This window comes from Musa acuminata, chromosome BXJ3-9, assembly GCF_036884655.1.
Source record: "Musa acuminata AAA Group cultivar baxijiao chromosome BXJ3-9, Cavendish_Baxijiao_AAA, whole genome shotgun sequence".
Classification (NCBI taxonomy): Eukaryota; Viridiplantae; Streptophyta; class Magnoliopsida; order Zingiberales; family Musaceae; genus Musa; species Musa acuminata.
The window spans coordinates 45636929-45644304 of record NC_088357.1 but is presented as its reverse complement, the minus strand read 5'-3'; positions in this window follow the sequence as shown (position 1 = coordinate 45644304).

The following is a 7376-nucleotide window of genomic DNA, read 5'->3' as shown; positions in this document are numbered from 1 at the left end:
TCGCTTCGAAAACGGCACTTTAATTTCTACCAACCACTCTAACCTGCCTTTTGGTTGGAAGAAAAAAGTGGGGCCCACACGGTCGCGCCGTTCTTCCAATCACATTTCAACTGTAGAGACCGAAACAAATCTCTCGTTTCAAAAGAGTACTTTATTTCCTACCAGCGAAGGTTACTTCCTTTTTTATTGGTAAAATTTTGGGGCCCAATGAGAAGTACGAGAAACCGATGGCGTCGGGTATATGACGTAGCTTTCTTTGATCTGTTATATATATTTTTGTTTATGCCTCTTTTGTATGGCTTCCGCTGCTTTACCCACGTGTAACTCCGGTGTTTTCAGGAACTGGCAGAGGGCGATCTGGGCCGTCGAACTTCCGGGTCCCACAACCGGTGTGGCCCCCATATTTACCGGCTGCGCCGGTGGCCGGCGGTGGCCAGCTCTGAAATTGAAGCACCTGTGGCGCCACGCGACACGCGTAGCTTTTGTGTGCTTGCATACGCTATCCAGAGAGACGAGTCAACGGAGAAATGTGAGTTTAAAAGAGGGCTAATTATAGTTATTTTAGTATTTTTTTAATTTTTATATTTTAAAAATTTATATTGACATTATGTGAGTGAAATATATATTAATACTTATTCTAACGGTACCGATCTTATCAATAAAAATATTTAAAAAAAAAAAAAGATGACTTTTGTGAATGAAGATGACGTAGTAGAAAGTCGATGGTGATGAACATCGATTGATGATGATGGACAAGATCGATAGTAACAAACAATGACATAGTAGAAAGTCGTTGATGACTTTTATGAACGAAGAGAAGAATAACGAAAGATGAGAGTCATTCTGTATATGTGCTGATGTCAACGTAGTTGTCAAGTGGTCATTTCGTTAGTTTACATCTGCATCAATGCTGACGCAATTATCAAGCGACATCGTATAGCAATTATATCATTATCCAATTGAAATATTAAAATTATTTTTTATCTTTTATTTTCATTAGTAAAACTAAATATGTTAAGGTAAATGGACATAGATGTTTCATTTCGTTATTATAAGGATGTCAATATAATTTTTTAAAATATAAAGATCGAAATATTAAAATGTAACTAATTATGTAAGGTAATATATAATTAGCCTTTCAAAAAATGAAGATAAGGTCTTATGGTCTAACTCATCTTCATGTCAGAAGAACAAAAACATCAAAAAATAAAAACAAAAAACAAAAAAAAGAGAGGGTGTGATATATACTAATCTGATTAATTATGTCCTATGATCACTCCTAGAGAGAAGATAATGTATTACAGCATTCTTCTATCAGACTTCTCGGACGAGTTAAATTAATATATATGAGTTCAATTCATTCTTAAACCGTAAAGTTACAGCATTTTGACGAGTTACGAGTTCAAACTCTGGCCACAAAGGCATCTCTTGGGTTCCGAGAGTTGGAAAAGAAGAAGCAGATCGATAAAGAGAGATGATGCCTTCATTCATCTGTGTGTGTAAAGATTATCTATAATTCGTGATTGGTGGTAAATGATGGGTTTCTATAGTTCTTCATGCACTATCTTTTTATAATCATATTATAAAAGAAAATCCTGATGGACAAGGATTCAACTCCATCTCGTTGAATTGCCAAGGGGAATGTTGTTGTTGATAGTGAACTCTTTCGACAGTTCTCTGAATGAGCTAATCAAATTACTGAGGAAGTAAGAGTGTTGCTCTCTCGCATTTCTTTTCAAGAAGGTTTGTTGGGAAGGATGTTATGGCTTACAAATTCATTTGCATGATAAATGTTATAATGTGTTCAATCAAATCAATGTTATCATCGAACATTTTCAAATTAAAGAGTCAAAAATCCTTGCGTATGAGTGATTATTGGGTTTATTGAATGACGGGGGACCATGTGTAAGCATGGATCTTCTCCATCTATCTTTGATATAACAATCTGTTTTATATGGTTGCTCTCAAATTGTTAGATATAGATCCGTCCCGAAGTATTCCTCTGACTCATATAAAAACAACCCTATCTATATTCTAGGGAGGTGATTGAGAGTATAGTTCATCCTATTGAACATATCACTCGCTATAGGTGATAAGTATTGATCCAATAAAAAATCGATATGAGCAATACAATTCTTATACATATCGATCTATTGATACATCCTATTGTATCATATGTTGATACATCGATATGTATCGTATCGATGATTAGTTGATACATCGATATAAATTGATAAGATGAATCATGATCGAGAGACCACTCAACTTGACTATCCTCTGGTAGAACAGTTCTCGAGTTTGTTATCATGTTAAACACAAGCTCTAAATAAGGGATGAATAAAGTAACAGAGCAATAACTGTGCCTGGTTAACCAATGTTGGCCAATTGAGAAAGGAATAAAATAGTGGTCTACACCATTTATATTAACACTGGGATTTTGTTGCTTTCAGACCCATAAGAGTTTGCTTATACGAAATTGTTTGCTGAAGATGAGTTTACTATTGGTGTGGTCAACCCAGCATAGACTATAGGTTATGCCGATAAAGACTTCCAGCTCGGTGATCGTATGGTATATTAGCTTGATTATATAAAAATGATAAGATCATCTAAAGTTGTTAGAATAGTGATAGTGTATGTATAGTTAGTAAATCGTTATTTAAGATGTGATTGTCACATAGTATCCAAGATGAAATTAGAAGACAGAGGCTACCCTCCACCCATTTGCTCATGTGAGCAAGAGTTCAAGGCAAACAGTTATGGGCTATCTCCTCTTATCATCATCGTGGATAAGAGATCATGGGAAGATTATTAGAGGCGATTAGAAGTTATTTTTTTATAAAATATTATGTCTCCTTACAACCATATATAAAAACTTATATTTAAGACAATAAAAAAGAGAGAAAGGATCACCTTTTTGACTACTCGCATCCATATTTATATATCTCGAGTTACTAACTTGAGCGTCAAAGAGATCGAGTTGGGAAACCTCTCATAATATTGATTTTCATGCAGGTGGCACCTCGAGAGTTCGACATTATCCACCTCCGATACACCTTGGACAACCCTATGCATATGGGTTTGGATCATGTTGAGCTTACTAGTACATCAATGATTTTTTTTTTTTGTAACATTTTAGCGTTAGAAGGAGGGTCTGATGTCATAGGAATACCCACCCACCAACCCTATCAATAAACACTCGAGTGAGGAGGCTCTGCCCCCGACTCATAGTACTTTTACTCAAGGGGGTAGCAGCCACCCTTTCCATACATTGATACATTCACCTCGATACAAACGTCGATGCTATATTAATGTATATTCAATGAATAGGGCCTCTCACCCCCAGGGATGACCTCGAGCCACCTGTTTATCTCCACTGAGGTATAATTAAATCTCACTCAGCAGGTATAAATGCTAACAGGCATAATACAGGCTATTACTTTGCTTTTGCCCCAATTAGCCCAATAAGTAATGCCACTAGCTCAACCGCAGTCACTAGTTCAACCGTCGAGGTTCCTCACCCAACATGGTATTGACATTCCAAGAGCACCCGAGACCCATCAAATCATTAGCTAAGGGGGCACTTTGGTTCCCAACCGTAGAATTTAGCTAACTATATTACCACTCTACCCTGCTTGAATCTGAGACTCAATCGATGGATTCGATAGATGGACTGACTTTTGGAAGAGATACGATGAGAGTTTCAATAATAAAAAGAAATTCATGAGGAACCGATTTTAGCGGACTTCTACCTCCTATCGTTGGAGGAATTCGGTGGCAGTGCTAACCTAACAGGGCACATTGTAGCTTTTCATATCCAAATATCATTATATGACATCTTGGGCACCTTGATGTGCCGCACTTTCCCAACCATATTATGAGGCTCAACATGAGAATCATATGCTTGCCTAAAGCTGCTTTCTATTAGTTCTTTTGCCTAGCTCGTGGGGGAGTTCCAACTTCATTTCCTCAAGAATGTGCACCCGAGGCCATACGTGATAATGCTTCTCGAACTCAAGCAAGGGGAGGAGAAAACACTTGCAAACCTCGTTGTTTGGTTCATGAATAAAATATGAGATATGGTAGATGCTCATCCATTGCTCATAATATAGACCTTCATAGTAGGGCTCAAGCCCTTTCACCTCTTATAATCGTTAATAGAAAGATCACCAGCGATTGGTATAGAGGCACTTTAGAGGGTCATTCAATACGTAACACTGATGCAATGGTCTCAGGTAAATATGAGAAGTCACATAAGAGATCAAAGTAAAAGCGGCCACAATCCACCCCGACCTCAAGGTCACTACAACGAAGGAGAAATAAACAACTCAAGTAAACTCACCCAAGGTCCGAGCTGACCTCTCTGAATATGATTAGAACTAAATTTTTTCTACAGATAAAAGAGAATGAGCTTTTAAAAGACTCACCCGATGAAGACTCTATCGGCGAAAATAGACATATCTAAATACTATCGATTACATTAGGATTCTGGCCATGACATGGAGGATTGTCACAACATGAAAGAGTATATTGAAGAACTCATACATCAGGGACATATCGGGCCGTTTATTCAAAAGCACCGAGAACTCTCACCCTGACCTCAGGAGCTACTGGAGAGATAGATTAACGTCATTATTCGTGGATCTGTCTTGGGAGGAGACAACTCCTTGGGTCATAAAGCTTATGCCTGAGCTATAATTGAAAAGTGATTGAGGATAGAGAGCGATATGGAGATAACCTTTAAGAAGGAAAAGACTGAGTACCTTAACCGAAACTATAATAATGCCTTGATAGTTTCTACAAGAATAAGTGAATAGGGCCATGATTGACATAGGTAGCTCTACCAATATTCTCTACTTTGATGCTTTTTAAAATCTCAAGCTCTTAACTAACGAACTTATCCTTATGATTTCTTCATTGACAAGGTGCATTAGTGACTTTATCTCGCCTCTCGAGACCATTAACCTGTATGTCAAATTCGGAGACGAGCCTTGCTCCAAAATGATGCTAACTAAATTTATAGTGATAGATATCCCCTCAATATATAATGCAATTATAGGTCAACCCACATTAAATAGATTGAGGGTGGTGGTGACAACTTACTACATGGTGATAAAGTTTTCGATGAGAACAGATATCAGAGAGCTGAGAAGCAACCTAATGAAGTCGTGCTAGTGCTACCTAACGACGATCTCCCTACTAAAGAAGGTCAGACCTGAGGCACCACATTTAGACCCTTAAAACTTCGCCAAGTCCGTCACATATCCTCAATCAGTGGAGTCGCTCATTAAAGCACCCCTATACAAGGCTCGACCCATTTAAGTTGTCAAGGTCGGAGTGACACTTCCCAAAGAGAGATAGGGCAACTCATGAACTTTCTTCTAGAGAATGTTGAGGTATTTGCATGGTCATCAAGAGATACATCAGGAATTAACCCCAACGTAGCTCAATATCACTTGAATATTTTTCTTAAGGCACGACCAATGAAGCAAAAGCCTCACAAGTTTGTTCCTAACTATCAGCAGATAATTAGTGATGAGGTAGGCAAGTTGTTAGGAGTAGAGTTTATTGTCGAGGTGTAGTATCTCCAATGGCTTGTTAATATTGTACTCGTTAAATAGTCTAATGAAAATTAAAGGACATATGTTAATTATACCAATCTTAACAAGGCATACCAAATGACAACTACCAACTTTCTCAGATTGATCAATTGGTTGAGACTATCATGGGTTATGAGCTCCTCACCTTCATGGATGCATTCTTAGGATATAACTAAATTAGAGTGGCATCAGAGGATTAAGAACACACTTTCTTTATCACCGATCGAGGCATATATTGTTATGAAGTCATACCCTTCAAGTTAAAAAATAGAGGAGTGACATACCAAAGGATGGTGAATAATATCTTTAACCATTAGATTAAGAGAAATATTGAACCGTATGTAGATGACATGATAGTGATGAGTAAGATAGTTGACTCGCATTTGACGGATTTGGCAAAGATATTTCAAGTTCTAAAAAATTTCAACATATGCCTCAATCCAACTAAGTGCACTTTCAGAGTCAACTTAGAAAGTTATTCGGATCATTATGTATCTTAAAGGAATAGATGCAAACCCCAAGAAAGTTTAAGTCATATTAGAGATGCACCCACCTTGGTTGACAAGGGATATCTAATAGTTAATAAGTCAGATAGCAACACTCAATTGATTCTTATCATAATCTAGTGATAAAATGTCTATCTTTCTTTCAGGTATTAAAGAACTCAAGGGTTTCCTATAGACCGAGGAGTGTTAAGAGGCTTTCAAAAGGTTAAAGGACCACCTTGCTCAATTATCGCAACTCACTTCCTCTACATCAAGTGAAACTCTAAGCCTCTACCTCACTACCACTGACCTAGCTGTCAGCTCGGTGTTGGTACAAGATGACTTGAGAGTCCAGAAACCTATCTACTATATTAGTCATATTCTGAACGGACTTGAGGAATGATACCTCATATCAAGATGCTTGTATTTGTGCTAGTCTTGGTAGTAAAGAAGCTCTACCACTATTTTCAAGCATATGCTATGCAGGTGATCACTGACCAATCACTCAAACAAGTTTTCTCTAGGTTCAATGTCTTAGGTTGGCTGTTGAGGTGGTTAGTAGAGCTAGGTGAGTTTTATAGGAAAATCTTAGGACGACATTACATGCGTAGCGGAAGAACAAAACAAAAAATATAATATTTCCATAGAAATGTTTCATCGTTGTATGAAGATTAGTGCGCAAAAGTCATAAAATAAAAAATTATCTGTATAAAAAAGATGTGTTACCTAGGGAGATCGTATATCCTTGAAATCCTATAGATCTATGAGAGAGGATGAAAGATGTCAAGTACTCTCATCTCTAGCGGTGATCCACACAGTAAGGGCTATAAAAATGCTCCTCAAATCGCTGTCCAAATCTCCACACGCCCCAAATAGAGGCTGTTGGCTGAGGAGGAGAAGGAAAGAAGAGAATAGAAGGTGGCAGCTAAAAAGGCTTAGCATATGGCCCTTTGATTCTCTCTTATTTATAAAGGTCCATTGTCAACTTAACCATAATGGATCCTATCATATTAGTTACTGGATCTTCATCTAACTATCAAGTATCTTAGATTAGTGGATCTCTATCTAATAATCTCTTATTGGCTCTTATTGGATTTTATCTATAGGATCTAATAATTCAGGGGCTTATTGGATATTTGAACATTTACTCATCGTAACACCTATCATATGTGTGTGGCCTCTAAGCCTAATATCAAACTAGTCATGAGTCATACTTTTCAGAACTCCTTATGACTCAGTGAATTATTATCTCCATAATAATTCACTCGACTCATCGATTGCAGGCGTACTATGC